We start from the raw sequence: 16,414 nt of genomic DNA, 5'->3' as shown, positions 1-16,414 counted from the left end.
ATTTCTAGGTGTTTACACAATAAATACGGAACACATACATTTCTTTTTAGTCAGATTCTTTCTGCTCAAACCCTACACCTGTCTCCACCATATCTTAGCAACTTATTTTCAACAGTCTGCTTTTCCCTGTAAAATTTTAAAAGCACAAGTCTCTTAAAACATCTCTTAAACATTATTTTTTAACTTACCTATTATAATAAAATTATGAGGCGAAAACTTTGCTATTATCTTGTTTTTCATTCAACCCAAATGTTCACAGGTTATTACTTAGATTTATGCTCACAAGCAAAAGAGGAATTTTCCACTTGCAAAGAGAAACTTTGTTGGGGCTGAGAGGAAGACAGTATATAAAATGAGCACTCAGTAGAACATTTCTAATTGTTGAGCTTTTTTTTTTTTTTTTTTAGATGGTGGGGGTAGGAGTTTATTAATTAATTTATTTATTTTTGCTGTGTTGAGTCTTCGTTTCTGTGCGAGGGCTTTCTCTAGTTGTGGCAAGCAGGTGCCACTCTTCATCGCGGTGTGCAGGCCTCTCACTATCGCGGCCTCTCTTGTTGCGGAGCACAGGCTCCAGATGCGCAGGCTCAGTGGTTGTGGCTCGTGGGCCTAGTTGCTCCGCGGCATGTGGGATTCTCCCAGACCAGGGCTCGAACCCGTGTCCCCTGCATTAGCAGGCAGATTCTCAACCACTGCGCCACCAGGGAAGCCCTAATTGTTGAGCTTCTAATATTGCTCCTTTACAGACTAAGCTGTTCAGCTGAAACTTTGTTCATCTGCCTTCTGAAGAGGAAAACAAAAATTGGGCTAGGAAGATTTCTTAGTACTTTTTCATGTGCAAATCTGTTTTATAGGAGTACAACACATATGTTTCCATGCTTATGTTGTCATTGTTTCTTTTGCTTCCTTTTCCAACTGTACACATAATATGCACCCAAAGGTTGACTGAAAACTCATGTTTTATAGTCTGCCAAAGGAATGTCTGTATTAAATTGCTTCAGATGGAGAAAGTTTCATTGTGATCAGAACCCAGGAGAAATAAAAGGGACATAAACTTTGGGTCATAATTTGAGTTTATAAGCCTGGCTTCTACTTAATTTAAATTATAGTGGTAATTCAAGAAACTGTGGTTTACCACTAGCACTAGGCCTCAGGCTAAATGCTTTCATTCCACTAGTTGCCTTGATATCCTGCCTCTGTTGGAAAGAGTTAACTGCCTTGCATAGATATTTCTTGTAACTCGTCATCTGAGAAAAATAAAACTTAGTAATCACACATAGGCACATGTATTACTAAGGTTTACAATTATAAAGCAGCAAGTATAGTATAGACTCCATTTCATAAACTTTTTGTTTTTTTGGTTTGTTTTGCTTTGCTTTTTTGTTCCTAGATTAGTGCCAGCATTCAAATACCTGCCTGAAGCTGGTGCATAAGCTCTAGAGAGATTTAGCATCCCCATTTACCTTATAAAATTAAAGTTTACCTTATAATTTGGTCCAATATGACTGAATACATCTGTGATTTTTAGTTTCCAATATTGGATACTACAAATCAAAATTACATTTATACTAAGATAAATCATATTCTTGTTTTCTACTGTTTGATTTTTAAAGCATACAGCTTTCTGTGCAAAAGATGCTGGAACATAACAGATAAACTCGCCTGCCTAATCTTTGACCATATCTGTTTGGTGAGTTTTTTAAGAGATGAAAATAACAAAAGATTTTTGATTAAATCCAGTCAGCTTTAGCATTTATACCAGAGTCTAATATCATAGCACACTAACAAACTCTGAAGAGAAAAAAGTAGGAAAAGGCACTTTATTTTATTAGTATTTTCCCAATTAAACACATAAAATTGTATGTAAGCTTTAAAAATATTAATCGGAAGATATATTTTTATGGTGTAAAATAATGTCAGGGCTACAAAAAAAGGAGAAATGATACTAATATCTGGACAGGAAACAGAGTTTAAACATCATAATGTCTGCATGTATGTTTCACTTATTTTGTAAACAAGATTTTTATTGTGAATTCAGTTTTGTAAAATATTTCTCAAATAGATATTTCATAGTTAAAATACATGGCAGACAGTGAATAATAACTTATAGGTGCCACCGCAGGAAAAAAAAAGACATATCTGAATGGTATATTTAGGTAATAAAACTTGTATTACGGCAAAGCTACTGCCATATTAGCTGTGTATTCACATCCATGGTGCCTAACTCCTGGTCTTAATTTGATTCTTGAGATAATGTTGCAACTTGGAAGGAAGCTGAGAGGTTATCTAGTTCAATCTGTCACTTGGTGAAAGACTCTTTTACAATGGTAACTTGAATTTCCACTACCTTCTTATATACTTTCAGTGCAAGTAGATTCACTGCCTGGAAAAGTGGCTAGTCTGCTTTTTAAGAGTTCCAGTTAATGTGCCCCTTTTATTGGATCAAAACTGGCTTCTCCCTGACTTCCTTTCAGAAGTCATATACCTATGTGGGTCAAATTTTATCTATTTTCCATACATGATCCCTTTAAATAGCTAAGGTGGCTATCATGCAGCCCCAATATCTATCTTTCTACAGACAAAATGTTCCCATTTTCTTCAAATGTTTATTTGACATGTTTTTAGTATCATGCTCCCCATGTAATGTGACTGGTGTGCTCAGCCCCACTGTTCTTTTTTTTTCTTTTCTTTTGCGGTATGTGGTCCTCTCACTGTTGTGGTCTCTCCTGTTGCGGAGCACAGGCTCCGGACGCACAGGCTCAGTGACCATGGCTCACGGGCCCAGCCGCTCGGCGGCATGTGGGATCTTCCCGGACTGGGGCACGAACCCGTGTCCCCTGCATCGGCAGGCAGACTCTCAACCACTGCACCACCAGGGAAGCCCCCCACTGTTCTTTGATCTGGGATAATTCCTTCTCTTGTTTTAGGCTCCCTATTATTAATGAAGCCTATGATTGGATTGCTTTTTTTGGCATAACAACTCACTGTTGACAAATATTAGGCTCACACTCAGTGAAGCCACTACGTATGACAATGTGGAACTTTTTTTTTTATATCCTATACTTACACAATAAATATTTTGAACCAAGTCACCAGACTTTACAATTATCCCTCTAGGATTTTATCTCATTAACTTCATTCCATTCTTTCAGCCTGTTGAGATCTCTTTCAGCCTTGACTGTCACATGCTAAAACTGCTCAGTAGCATGTCAGCAGTGTCTACAGACAGCAGTCTTGGCACACCACTGACGTTCTAATGGTTGACATCTATTTATTCATCAGTCCCCTGGGAGTACAGTTTAAGCACTTACTAAATCAACCATTTGTTTTATTAACAAGCTCATACTTCTCTGTCATATTTAGGAAACAATATGTGAGATATTGCTAAATCTCTAGCTTCCCTCTGATCTACCAATCTGATATACCTATTAAAAATAAATGACTTTAAAAAGCAAAGTTTTGGGATTTGGTGTTTTGCTTCCTGATTCAGTGTACAAACCATTTTTAAATCTTTCAGCCATTCAAGAGGTAAAATGATATTACATACATTTTCTATTTTCATTCTTAACTATATATAGCTTTCTTTGTATTCTTTACTTGAGTGGTTAATTCTCTTTGAAAAATAATTAATATGAAAATAACCCAGGTATACACTGAGTATTTCAAACTCTGTATCATGTACCTTAGCTTATTAAAACTAATAATATTTATTTTATTTCATTTCATTTATTTATTTATTAATAAAATGCAATTAGACTTGTCAAAAGTTGCACAACTTTAATATCTAGAAGTTGTGTACCCAGGGGATTATGTTGGAATAGTATCTAGGACGGTATGGGGGCTGTTGTTCTTTTTAATGTGCTACCACTTGGGGAGATTAAAGAAAAGCATTGTTGCTATAAAAAAACAAAACAAAACAACAACAACACAGAATACTAAGACGTACTCTATTCTGATTTAATTCCACTTCAGTAAACTATATGCCACTTAAACTTTCCTTTTAGTTACATTTGGAATGGCATTCTTCTCTTTCTTCTCTGACTTTTCATCTGAATTCCAGATTCCATATCTTGTGTTCAAACCACTTTTTTTTCTACGTCTACTTTTGTGTATGTCACACCGTGGATGTAGTACCACGCATCATTTCTCTTAATATTGTAAGCAAAATAGTAGAAGTAAGTGCAAATGAAATTCATAATGGACTCCTTCAATGAGAGGTGAAGGAAATAAAGTCATCAAAATATCCTGAAGTTTCCTTTATTAATATTTCTTTATACATTTGTTTTCTATAAATATATTTATGGAATATTATATTATTATAAGGGGATTATTAACAGATGATCCATCCAGAGTATAAACCATAATTATCTTCCAGAACCTGATTTCTTTGCAAACAGTCTGAGAAGATGGCCTGTAAGATACAGTTTGAGAAACAAGTGTACTTTTATGCAAAGATCTCTTTCTTGCCGCAGGGCCAGTTACAGCAGTCACATGTAAATTGGTGAAAGTGAAGTCCCTAACGCCATTTATCTAGGGTTAGCTTTGTATCAGTGCTGTCAAAGGGGAAAAATAGGTATCTTCCTTCATGATCTATGACCCACTTTCTTCTCTGCCTCCTCATTCTGATCCATTATCATTGTAAGAGCATGGCTAAGCTTATGTATACTAAATTATAGTGGTTAAGGCATTAAAATTAGATAGGTCTAGACTTGAATACTAGCTCTGTCGCTCTGGCTGAGTGTTATCAGGAAAATTTAAACCTTCTACTCCTCTATCCAAATCTAGTTATATAACTTGTGGGACCCAGTAAAATATAAAACTGTGGGACCCGTCATTCAAAACAGGAAAAAATTGTCACTAAAGACACAAAGACTTTTTTTTTTATTTCATGCTGTTTCTCTCTAGACTTGTCATTTTTTTTAAATTTGCTACTTAATGTCATTCTAATTTTTAATATAAATATTTAAATTATTAGCATAAATTTTACCCTACTTTATGTTGTACTATGCCATTTTTAAATGAAAATATAGGAGGATTTAACTCATATGTAGAATCACTGAAATTACATTTTGTATTTCATAGCTTATACATGCTTGTGTATTTTGTTCTTAAAATGGAAACACCACACAAATCTGTTTTATTACACTTTTTGGTACACACAATTTCTTCTAATATTCTCTACCTCCATCTTACTGATGAGTAAGGAAGGACTGACAGAGGAAGGAACTATGAGTTGCCCTACTTTCTCTTCACTTCTTTGTCATCACATTCAAGCAAGTGGTTGGTTAATACAGGGAAGTAACAGGAGAAAAAGAATATGATAGGGTCCCTTAATCATTCGTGTTTCTTAGAACATGATTCTAAGATAATGTCCTTTCTGTGTTTGAGGCAAGTTCCTGTGGCTTTGCAGGACTCTATGTGTGCTTACTTACTTAGTCATGATGTAACACAGTTATCTTGTACTCTCTGAGTCTTGAACTATCATGCATAATAGACCCACCACAGGATTCTGTGCTCGGGGCATCATAAATGCTACATGCCCATGGAGAGGCAAGAAATGACAGCAGACAGGCATATTGCATGTATCTCCTATACTCACATGCATCCTCCATTGTTCTAATACACTTCACATAAAAAATACAAATTTGAAAATAAAATTAAGAATTTCCAGACAGTGAGAACACAATACTAAACCAAGCACAGGGTCTTCTGAGCACATGGCCTTGTGGGACTGCACAGGGTGCATATGAATGAAGCTGGCCCTGTCTCTATAGTGGGCTATAACTTTTACATTGAATTATCATCCCAATGGCAAGCCCAGTGCCTTAGTAAGCACTCATAATTCAAATGAAGTAATAAATGAATGATGCTTAACCCATCAAAGCTTCAGTTTCTTCATTAGCAAACAGGAATTTAAAAAGAAAATAGGCAGATAAAATGATTAAATGAGGCATTATTAAATACATCAAAATTCCAGATTAAAAATTATGTTCAATATGGTAAAATATCAGCTAGAGGGAAACAATATAGTGAATTAATAAAGGGCAGATATTCTGAAGTCATGTCATTGAGTCTGAATGCAGATGCCACGTGATATATAAATAGATTAGTTGGATAAACATTTTGAGAAGAGGCAAGTTCCATGAGGACAGGGACTTATTTTTCTTTATTTTATTCCAAATACCTTTTCCTAGATATGGTGATCCACAAATATATGCTGAATGGAATATACAAATGAGTGAAAAAGTATGACATGATGAACAAGAAAAATTAATGTGATTAAATTAATATCGAGATTTTGTGGGAAAAGATTCTGATTTAAGTGTTAACTATTAAATTAAATGATAAAACTAAGAATTTCCCAGTGCACAGTATCTTTCTCTTCCCTGAATATAAAAAGTGACTCCTTATTAGGAAGCCTCTCACTTTCTTGAGTTCCCAGAAAACATTTTCTATAAGATTACCTCTGAGAAAGGCATGGTGAAAGAATAAAAGGAGAGGGTAAACTCGACCCCTTAAAGCTCTGAATGATAAATGTATAATTATTTCTTTTTAGCTAGTCATCAATTATTGTGAAGAGAGAAGTCCTGTTAATATTTCCTTATGTCATTACAAATAAAGTAATCGACTGCCCATGACCTATTGCCTTGCTTATGTTTTTAGAGAAAAGCTTTGTCCAGATAGTGATAGATTCCTTCCCTGTGACTCATACATTATCCAGAGACTTCTAGCTTCCCGGAATTTCTGTTGAAAATTTCAAATTTCTTGGCAAAACCCCCCTGTTTTTGTAAGAAAGGCTTTAATTTTAAAGAAAAATAAATATTGTAAGAAATTAGTCAAAAATGTATTTCTAGTTCTGGGTGCCAACAAATATTGATCGGGCCAAAATAAAATTGCCAACTTTTGACATGCAGTTGAGTCTTAACTCTTCAAATGTGTGTCATCTGTAACAGGCTATCCTGAACTCTATCATCAGTAGGTTTCACCTTCCTTTCTAAAACTCACCCTCTGTATTATACTGTTACACTTTTTCATATCAACCTTAGCAATATACAATTGCATAAAAATACTAATAGTACACAGACATACTCTCAACCCCACTACTCTGAAGTAACCAAAGTTATGAGAGCTTAGTAGCTATCTCTCCAGAACTTGTTTATCTAAAGATCACAACATTCAATATCCTGAATTACACATCTTGCTCTTTTCAGTTATGTCACAGACATTCCTTTGGGTCAATACATGTAGATCCAACTCATCCTTTTAATAGGTGACTAATATTTCTTCACGGACATGTACTGTTAACATTTTGTGTGTGTGTGTGTGTGTGTGTGTGTGTGTGTGTGTGTGGTACGCGGGTCTCACTGTTGTGGCCTTTCCCGTTGTGGAGCACAGGCTCCGGACGCGCAGGCTCAGTGACCATGACTCACGGGCCCAGCCACTCTGCGGCATGTGGGATCTTCCCGGACCGGGGCATGAACCCGTGTCCCCTGCATCGGCAGGTGGACTCTCAACCACTGCGCCACCAGGGAAGCCCAACTGTTAACTTTTTAATCACTCTCCTATCAATAGACTCCCAACATGCTTCTAGATTGGGAGCCACTAGAAACAATAATGTATTAAATACCTTCACATATATAATCTTCTATATTGGTGATTTATATTTTCATTAACAGCTCCTAAATGTAGGGATGCTGTTTCACAGATGTGTTCATACTTAAATTTTAATAGATGCAAGTAAATTACTTTCTAAAATGCTTGTAGCATTCTGCTGAAGGGGAGCAGAATCATGACCCCCAAATGTTCCACTTGGCATGCGGATTATTTTGAGCTGAAAGGAATTAAGACCTAACAGACTCAAAAACTTTTATCTTTTCCATTAACTGCCTTAAAGAATTTAGAGAGGGGACCTGACTCAGAGAAAGAGACCTATTACCAGAGATTATTTTTATCTGAATGACCTATCTGTATGGCAGGGCAAACATCTAACTATTAAACATCTGCTCTTCTCATTGTCCTGTGAATTACCTTCTTCCCCTTTGAAGCCCCAGGCCCCCATTCCATTCCTTATCTCAGAATGGCATATAAGCCTCAATTGTCCCATTTGACCTCGGGCCTCATATTCTTATGAGACTCCCATATATACGTAATTAAATTTGTTTTTCTCCTGTTACTCTGTTTTATGCCGATTTAATTAATAGTCCAACCAAGTGAACCAAAAACTGTAAAGGAAGAATTTTTCTCCCCTACACTACATTCTCACGAGCTCTATTTAAGCAAGCATTTCTAATGCTCCTCTAAACAGCGCTGAAAATATATTAATACTGCTAACTTTTCTTATCTGATGTGTTTTTGGTTTATTTTTATAAAATGGCATGCTATTATTTCAATTTGCTTTTCCCTAACTAGGAAGGTTGGTATATTTTTAATATGTTTAATGTCCATCATGGTTTCTAGTGATAATCACACTAGAACCCTATACAGAGGACTAGCAGAATTATCACCCCTTCCTTGACAAAGAGCAACTCTAGACCCTCTTTTACTAGTTTTTTTTTTTTCACTTGGTCCTTAACACACCACATGTAGGGAGTTTATCTGGATAGCCTACAGAAAAGGATTTTATAAATTCATCCAACCTAGGTACGAATTGGTAATGAATCTTTAATGTATGATGATTTGCAGTTATATTTGCATTTCAAAAGGGAATGACCCATAGAAATGAAATGCTAGAGAAAGCATTTCTCTGTGTAGCATCAGTGTAGTAAAGGCTTTTAAGTTTTCCTTAAAAGGAGGAAAGATGAGAGGTAAAGAAGAAATACAAATGAGGAGTTATATGTTAAAAACAAACACATAAATAGGAGAGAATGATTAACCAGGGGGACTTCACCTTCTCCTAGTTGCCCTCCATATACTTGTATCTATTAGAAGATAACAAAATCATTCAAAATGACAATTATGGCTACTCTGTAAAGAAAGGAATTAATACTACTTTTAATAAAATAAAGTTTATTCCAGTCCTTTCTTAGTTTATACATGATTACTGAACTACCAATTATGTTTTCATATTAGACTGAATGAGTTAAACATAGATTTAGAAGACTATAAATGGAGGGATGGATGGATATATGCATGGATAACTGCATTCTTAAGAATTATTCTATGTAATTTTACGTATACTAAATTTTGAGAGGTAAAATATTCGAGTATGCAAAGCCATATAATGTGGTTTGCTGTTTCCTATAGTTACCATTCCTACCATTCCTTGCCTTACTGCCTTTAAAAATGTAATTCCACTGCCAATAATATCCTTACTTTCTTCTGTCCATCAAATTACCACTCTTTTATACCCAGTTCATCAGTTTATAACTCTCTCCCCCATGAATTTACAACATTCTGCACATAGATAGATAGGCTTATTCTAGCACATGTCCAAGTATACTTTGACTACTTCTTTACCAGAATAATATCTCGAATTGCTTGAGGAAAACCTGCCTTTTATTTATCTTCGTGATATTATACTTCCACATTTAACCAATTACCATCATTATTATTCTCATGATATCTACCATATAATCAAGAGCCTACATTTTTTTCAAGTTTTATACTATGACTTTCACATGCGTTATTTTAAAAATTCCCAGTAGGTTCCATGTCACAAACAAGGAAATGTATTTTACCCTCAAAGGGTAAAATCATATGTTCAAGTTAGAACAAACAGAAAATAACAGAACCAGGATTCAAACCCAGTCCTATCTGATTCTAAAGCCCATGCTCTTCCCATGGTATTTCAATTAATGTTGGTTAAATGATTGATTGCATTATATTCTAGCTAATTCTCTAAGATTCAGCAATTAAACAATCATCAGTCATTTCTGTAAACCTTAAAGGATCTATTAAAAAATGCTTTCTTTTTCCTCAGCACACACTGTCAGTAATCTTTCCCACAGAGATTAGTGAAAGAAAAAAAAAATGCTACTTTACATCTTAAAGAGCTATAATCCTATCCTGGCTTTAAAAGGGTCTACAAGTTCACCTGAAAAATGCCACACTCTCATAATCAGGGCAGGAGAATTAGATGGTTACTGCTTTATTTAATGAAGGAAAAAACCTTAACAGAACCTAAATATTTAGATTAAAAATAAGGAAATCAGTAATAAATAAATTATAATTACCTTTTTGAGCATCTACTTGATGTCATACTTTACATACAAATCTCTCCTTAGCTTCACAGAACCACTGGAAGCTACATGCTAGACCCACTTTAAACACTATGGAACTGACTCTCAAAAGACTAAGTTGTCCCTACTCACAAAGCTGGAGGTTGTTACAGACTGGTTTGCAACCCAGTTCTTCCTGACCTTGCAGTTTAACATTTTCTCCCCAAATCTTTATAATTTTTTTTAACCTTGCTGCACTGCCTGTGGGCCATTCACCTATATCACTGGGTTCAACTAAAACCCAAATATACTGCTCACACGTTAATATCATAACCAAATGAAACAGACAAGAAGATAATTTGATGCATGTTTAACAATATCTAAAAATCATTTTTCTGTTACATGGTTATTAGATAAATGTTAAACAGCCATGTAAATAACTATAATCACTTTTATTTTACCCAGTCAATTAAAGTATTCCTAGCCTAATCTGAAATAACAGAAAAAGTTGGCCAGAACAAACACTTTTTCAAATTTCAAGGAAGACATATGTGCCTCCACTTCTTCAATAAACCGTAGTTATAGCCCAAGTCTTCTGTCTGGTTAGGATTATAAAATGTTGCTTCTTCTTTCATTCCCAGATGTCACTCACACATTTCAGTGGAATTCCATTTAAGTGGAATTCTTCAAGCCCCAAGTAAAGCTCCTATTCCTAAGGTGTAAATTAAACAGACTCCTCTCCTCAGACTTGGCATTTGGAAGTAAGTAAGCAAAGGCCACAAAAACTGGTTACCAGGGGATTTTGTTTACTAACTCTAATCAATTTTGAATTATTAGAATTCCAACACTGTGAGGGGAGATAAACATAGATTTGAAGGAGATAAATCCAGTTGACTTGGTCTCTGAAATAAGGAGTTATAGGACCAGGAGCAAACAACTTACCTATTGTATATTGCATTTGACAAAAGAGACCAATTTCTACCTCTTACACCTGGTCTTGCCTCTAAAAATTAATGGTCCAGTTGTTACCATCTGGCTCTATAAACCAAGGAATCTGGCCCCCACCTCCTACTTTTCATTCCCTGAAATGCACATATTTCCAGCTCATCTTTATTTCCAACTGCTTGATAAAGTGAAATTGTTTCTGTACTTACTATAGATTATAACTGAGTACAAATTAAGGTAAGAAAAAACCTCAAATAGAAATATACTAATCAGTGCTCTAAAATTGTTAAGGATAGAGAAAAACAATTAGACATGATGAATTTGAACAGAAGTGCTGTTCTTCCTGAGAAGGTAAGATGTAGTATGAGAAGCAGAATTAATGGCCACTACTGAAAACTGAAGACAAGCCACATACTGGGATAAGATATTTGTAAAATATAAACCAGACAAAGTGTTACAATCCAACATATTTTACTAATCAATAAGAAAAAAAGAATAAAAGTAGCAATGGCTGGAACTATTGGCAGTGTTTTCACAGAAAAGTGATCTCAAATAGCAAATAAGTGTATGAAAAGATGTTCAACTTCATTTGTAATCAGAAAAATCCAAACTAAGAGCATCATGAGATACCACTGCACACCCACTATATTGGCAAAGTGTATGAAACATTAAGTGGAGGAGAGAATGCACATCTATACAGAGTCTTAGACATTCTTGGTGGGAGTATAAATTTGAAAAATTCTCGTGGAAAACGGTTTGGCAGCATCATGTAGAGTTGTACGTTCTCATACTCTGTAACTCACAAATACTACTTCTAGTTCGATGTTCTGCACACTAGAAAATATACCTAGATGCAGATTTCTTGAGCCCAGAAACATACACACAAATGCTCATGGATGGGAAAAATTAACATGGCATATTCAAAGACCAGTGTGTTTTAGAGGAGTAACAATGAAATGATCTTTAGCTGCATGTTAAGCCTGGATGACTCCTAGGAACACAATATTGAGTTTTCTTATTTGTGAACTTTAAAAAAATGATACCATATTATATGACATTTTCTGGTACATGCTTGAGGATGGGAAATTTAGGGCTGAACAAATTTCACTTAAAACAGTTGGTGATTCTATTTAACCTACCCATGTGTTTGAATAGTTTCTGCCCAAGATTTCTAGCTGGTTTTGATATATTAAAAATATATATATTTTAAGGCAAGGCAATGACAAGCACTAAATTGAAACAATATCATCTCTAGAGGAGAGGTAGAAAAAGGGAAGTAGTTACGATTACCTTGGCAATGCCTTAATTATTGAGTAGTGGTTCGTGGGGCTTTATTATATTTTATATATAAATTTGTATTTTTATTTATCAAATATTACCTTCAAAAAGATTGCCAAGGAAGGAACAAAAGGAGGAGGAAGAAGAGGTGGAAGAGGAGGAGGATAGGGGAAAAATGGAGAGACAAAAGGAGGGACAAGAATCGGAGGGAGAGAGAGGAAACAAGGAGAAAAGCAGGAGCTGCAGCATCAGACCTCAGCTCAGATCCTGATTCTAATGATGAATGAATGTTTGAAATTAGTCTGGTTCTTTCACATCTCTAAGACTCTGTGTTCTCAACTGAAAAATGAGAATTTTACTTCAAGTTTTGGGGTAAGAAGTAAATGAGATTAATTCATACAACATATTTAGTTATTTCTGCTACACACTCCCATTCTCCCCTGCCCATGACACCCCTGCATTCTCTACTTAGAAGGAATAGAAAATGGAGGGGTGCAGGGGAAGGGGGGGACAGAGATGCTGGAACTAATCACTACTATCCTCCTATCAGTCATTCCTTTAGGCAGTATACTATCCGCAATTGCAAAATCAGTGATGTCCATTTCAGTGGCCTTCCACATCCCATCACATCAGATACACAAAGACCTTAGGTTCTAGAATACAACACATCTAACTTTTACCTTCATGGCTTGAACTAAAACTAGTGTTTTCAAAGACAAAATTTTTTTCAAGGCCTAGTTAGGTAATCATAGTTAGGTGCAATATGGTTTAATCTTCCCCTGGGGAGGGGATTACATTCTAAAAATGAGTTTGCTAACTAAAATGGATCTTTGAATGGTGAAATGTTAGCTGGAAGTAGTTGTGAGCATGGTTACACCTAAGCCCTCACTCGTCCTTACCTAGTCTGCCACTGGAGAGAAAAATAAAAGAAATCAAATTGGCAGTTCCAAGGACCCACACCTCTGGCAAGTTAAGCCTTAAAGTTTCAGTAAAGAGAAACATTCATAAATCCAGAAACTCCAAATGTCAATGGTGGGTGATTGCTGCTTAATCATACTGCCTTGATACCAGGTTTAAGTTCAGTGGTTTGCAACTGGGGGAGATTTTTCCCCCAGGAGAAATTAGGCAACTCTGGAGACATCTATAGTCTTAAAAGAGATGGTCAGTAATTACTGGCATCTAGTGGGTGGAGGAGACATAGATGCTGGTAACTTACAATGCAGAAAACAGACTCAACAAAGAATCATACAGCTTCAAAATGTCAACAGTACTGCTGATGAAAACTCCTGGTTAACTATACATGAGCCGCAATGAGCTGCCTTCCATCTGACCTGGGAACCTCAAGCTAGCTGTGTAGTATAAAGGAATTTTATGTCATAGGGCTCAGAATAACTAATGCTGGGGTTATTAAGCCAAAAATCCATGGATTGGCTTAATGCAGTTCATAAAGCCCATGAAATTATATGCAAATTTTGTTCATATGTGCAGTTTTTTAAATGCAATTCTAAGGTTAAAAACATTTTGGAAGCCTGTCCACAAGACTCATATGTCTTTTACTATTTTACCCCACAAGACTGTTAAAGTATCTAAAATTCTTAAACCAATGAATTTCTTAAAAAAATAGTGAGATTTCATTTTGGATGGGGATTTAAGAAGATGATGTTTATACTCAGATCTAGATTTGAAATGCAGCCACATGACCTACTAGTTTCAGTTTCCAAATCTATAAAATAGAAAACAATTATTCAAATTTAATTAACACTATTTCAATCACCTAGCCACAGCTGGCATTTAGTAAACAGCAGCTTTTGTTGTTTTTTGTTTAAAATAACTTGGCAAAGCTTTTAAGCCTTAGAAGATTGTGGATGGAATAAAGCATAGTCATCCAGTAATATTTTAGGGCATATTTATTTGCCAAGTGACTTATTAGGAGGAGGAGGAAAAACAGATTTGTATAGAGATTTATGAAGTATTTCAGTACCTTATCTCCACCAAAAAAAAAAAAAAAAAAGTGGACTGGGTGGGCATTCAGATGTGAAAAGGGAGGCAAGAAAAATGAGATAATTACCAATAAGCAGAGGCTCAAATCCAGATGCTCAGATTCTAGAGCCTAAGTTCTTTTCTCTATGCTGTCTATACCTTCTAGAAAGAGTAAGGCCTTTCGGTATTCAGACACAGAGCAGAGATGTTTTGAAGGCAGGAACAATAGCCCAGAGGATGAATTGATTTTTTAGGAAGGTACCCAGACAATTATTGAAGCTGAAGGTTTAGAGAGCTTTGTAGAAAGGAAAAGTCCCACAGAGAGGAGACTTCTGTTGAAAATGGGGAGATTTAAAGGTCTACACTTCAACCAGTTCCAACTTCTTTAAAGCCAAGCCTGGCTTTTCAACCTTGAAAGCCACCTCTGCTCACTTTCCTCTCTCCAAACCCTGAGGCTCTTCTCCTAATCGTCACTGCCATTTCCTTTCAGTTTTCCCTTTTTTGTGCTTACTCAGAGCTACCAAAGTTAAAGGAAAAGAAGGAACTCAGAGAGGAACAATATCTGATGTCTCTTGATCTTCCAATGTGGATTGCCTAACCTAGTTATGTTAAGTAAGAAAGATTTATTGAATTGATTCAGAAAGTCACTTGAAAATACGCCTTGTCATATTTTAGGAAGTTAAGGAAAAGGTTACTGAGGTTTTTATTCATTCATTCATATATTCAATCATTTTTTCATTCATCAAATATTTATTGAGTGCTTTCAACATAACCAGGATGCTGCTAACAACTAATACACATAAGACACAACTGACACCATCCCAACCCACTTAAAGTGTTGCTCAGTGGAGCAGACAAATATTAAACAGATAATCCCTGCTTATTATTGCACACCTAATAATTACAATTGTAATAGGATCGATGTATTAAAATTAGAAAGGTCTATGAGGCAAATAGGAGGGACACAATCTACTCTTAGGGCATCTGTTTTGATAGGGAGAAAAAAAGAGGGATAAAGAAAGATAACTTGTTACCAAGTTTCACTGTGTGGAAACATTTATGGGACCCCAGATGTTTTACAGACTTCAAAGAGTTTCTTAGCTTTTCCCTCTGATAAAATGCAAAATAAAAAATGAGTCCTTCCACTCTCCACTATCAATAATTTTGTGATTATGTGAACCAACATCAGGGTTAAAAGGAAAACCACAGGTTAAAAAAAAGTCCAAGAAGGAAATAAAAACCTTCAGTGGTGTATTGAACATATAAGCCTATTTAAAAACATGTTTCTGTTTCTAATAATGGGTCATTTTCACCTGCTCCTGAGGGCCCACCTGGCCTTGGCTGGGCTGCTGCAGCTCATTGGAATGAACTGTCATTGCAGTTTGGTCCCCAGGATCCGGAGGTGACAAAGGGTCAAAGGAACAGAAACTGGGCCATTACAGAAATGGGTAGTCCTCAAACAGGGAAATCCATTCCCAGACCATTTGGAGCCAAATGGAAACCTGCTAGGCTCAGGGACCAGCTGGGTTTGTATTTGAAATGTGTAATCATCAGATACACTCAAAGCCAGACCCCACACAGAAACCTTGTGGTTAGCCATATGTTTGGGACACCTTTGGTGTTTACTAATGCCCCAGGACTGTGAAGCAGAAGATCCACAAGAGAAAGCACGAGCCCTCTTTAGAGAGAACGCAAGGAGATTGGAAGAGAGCCCTTTTTGTTTGTGGATAAGTGATCAAAGCTGGAAGCTTTTCAACAGTGAGCTACTGTGCTGAACACAGAAAAACTAAACCCTTTAAAGTAAGCCCGTTCAGGTTTCACAGTACATTTTAGGAATCGGTCTATTCTTAAGTAATTGTGTGACATTGTTTCATATTTTACTTTTCCTAGCCAGCTTAGTTTAAAAAAAAAAAAAAAAGAAAGAAAGAAAGAAAAGAAACAGAAAACATGAAAAGACCTTTAGGTAATCATGACAAAAACTGACACAATTACTTTGGATTTGAGAGGACTGATTACAATCATTTCTGAAAACAGAGATATTTCCTTTTTCTTTTTTT

The sequence above is a fragment of the Mesoplodon mirus genome (assembly GCF_964341445.2).
Source record: "Mesoplodon mirus genome assembly, chromosome: 5".
Lineage (NCBI taxonomy): Eukaryota > Metazoa > Chordata > Mammalia > Artiodactyla > Ziphiidae > Mesoplodon > Mesoplodon mirus.
The sequence above is the reverse complement of the archived record's forward strand: the minus strand, read 5'-3'. Positions refer to the sequence as shown.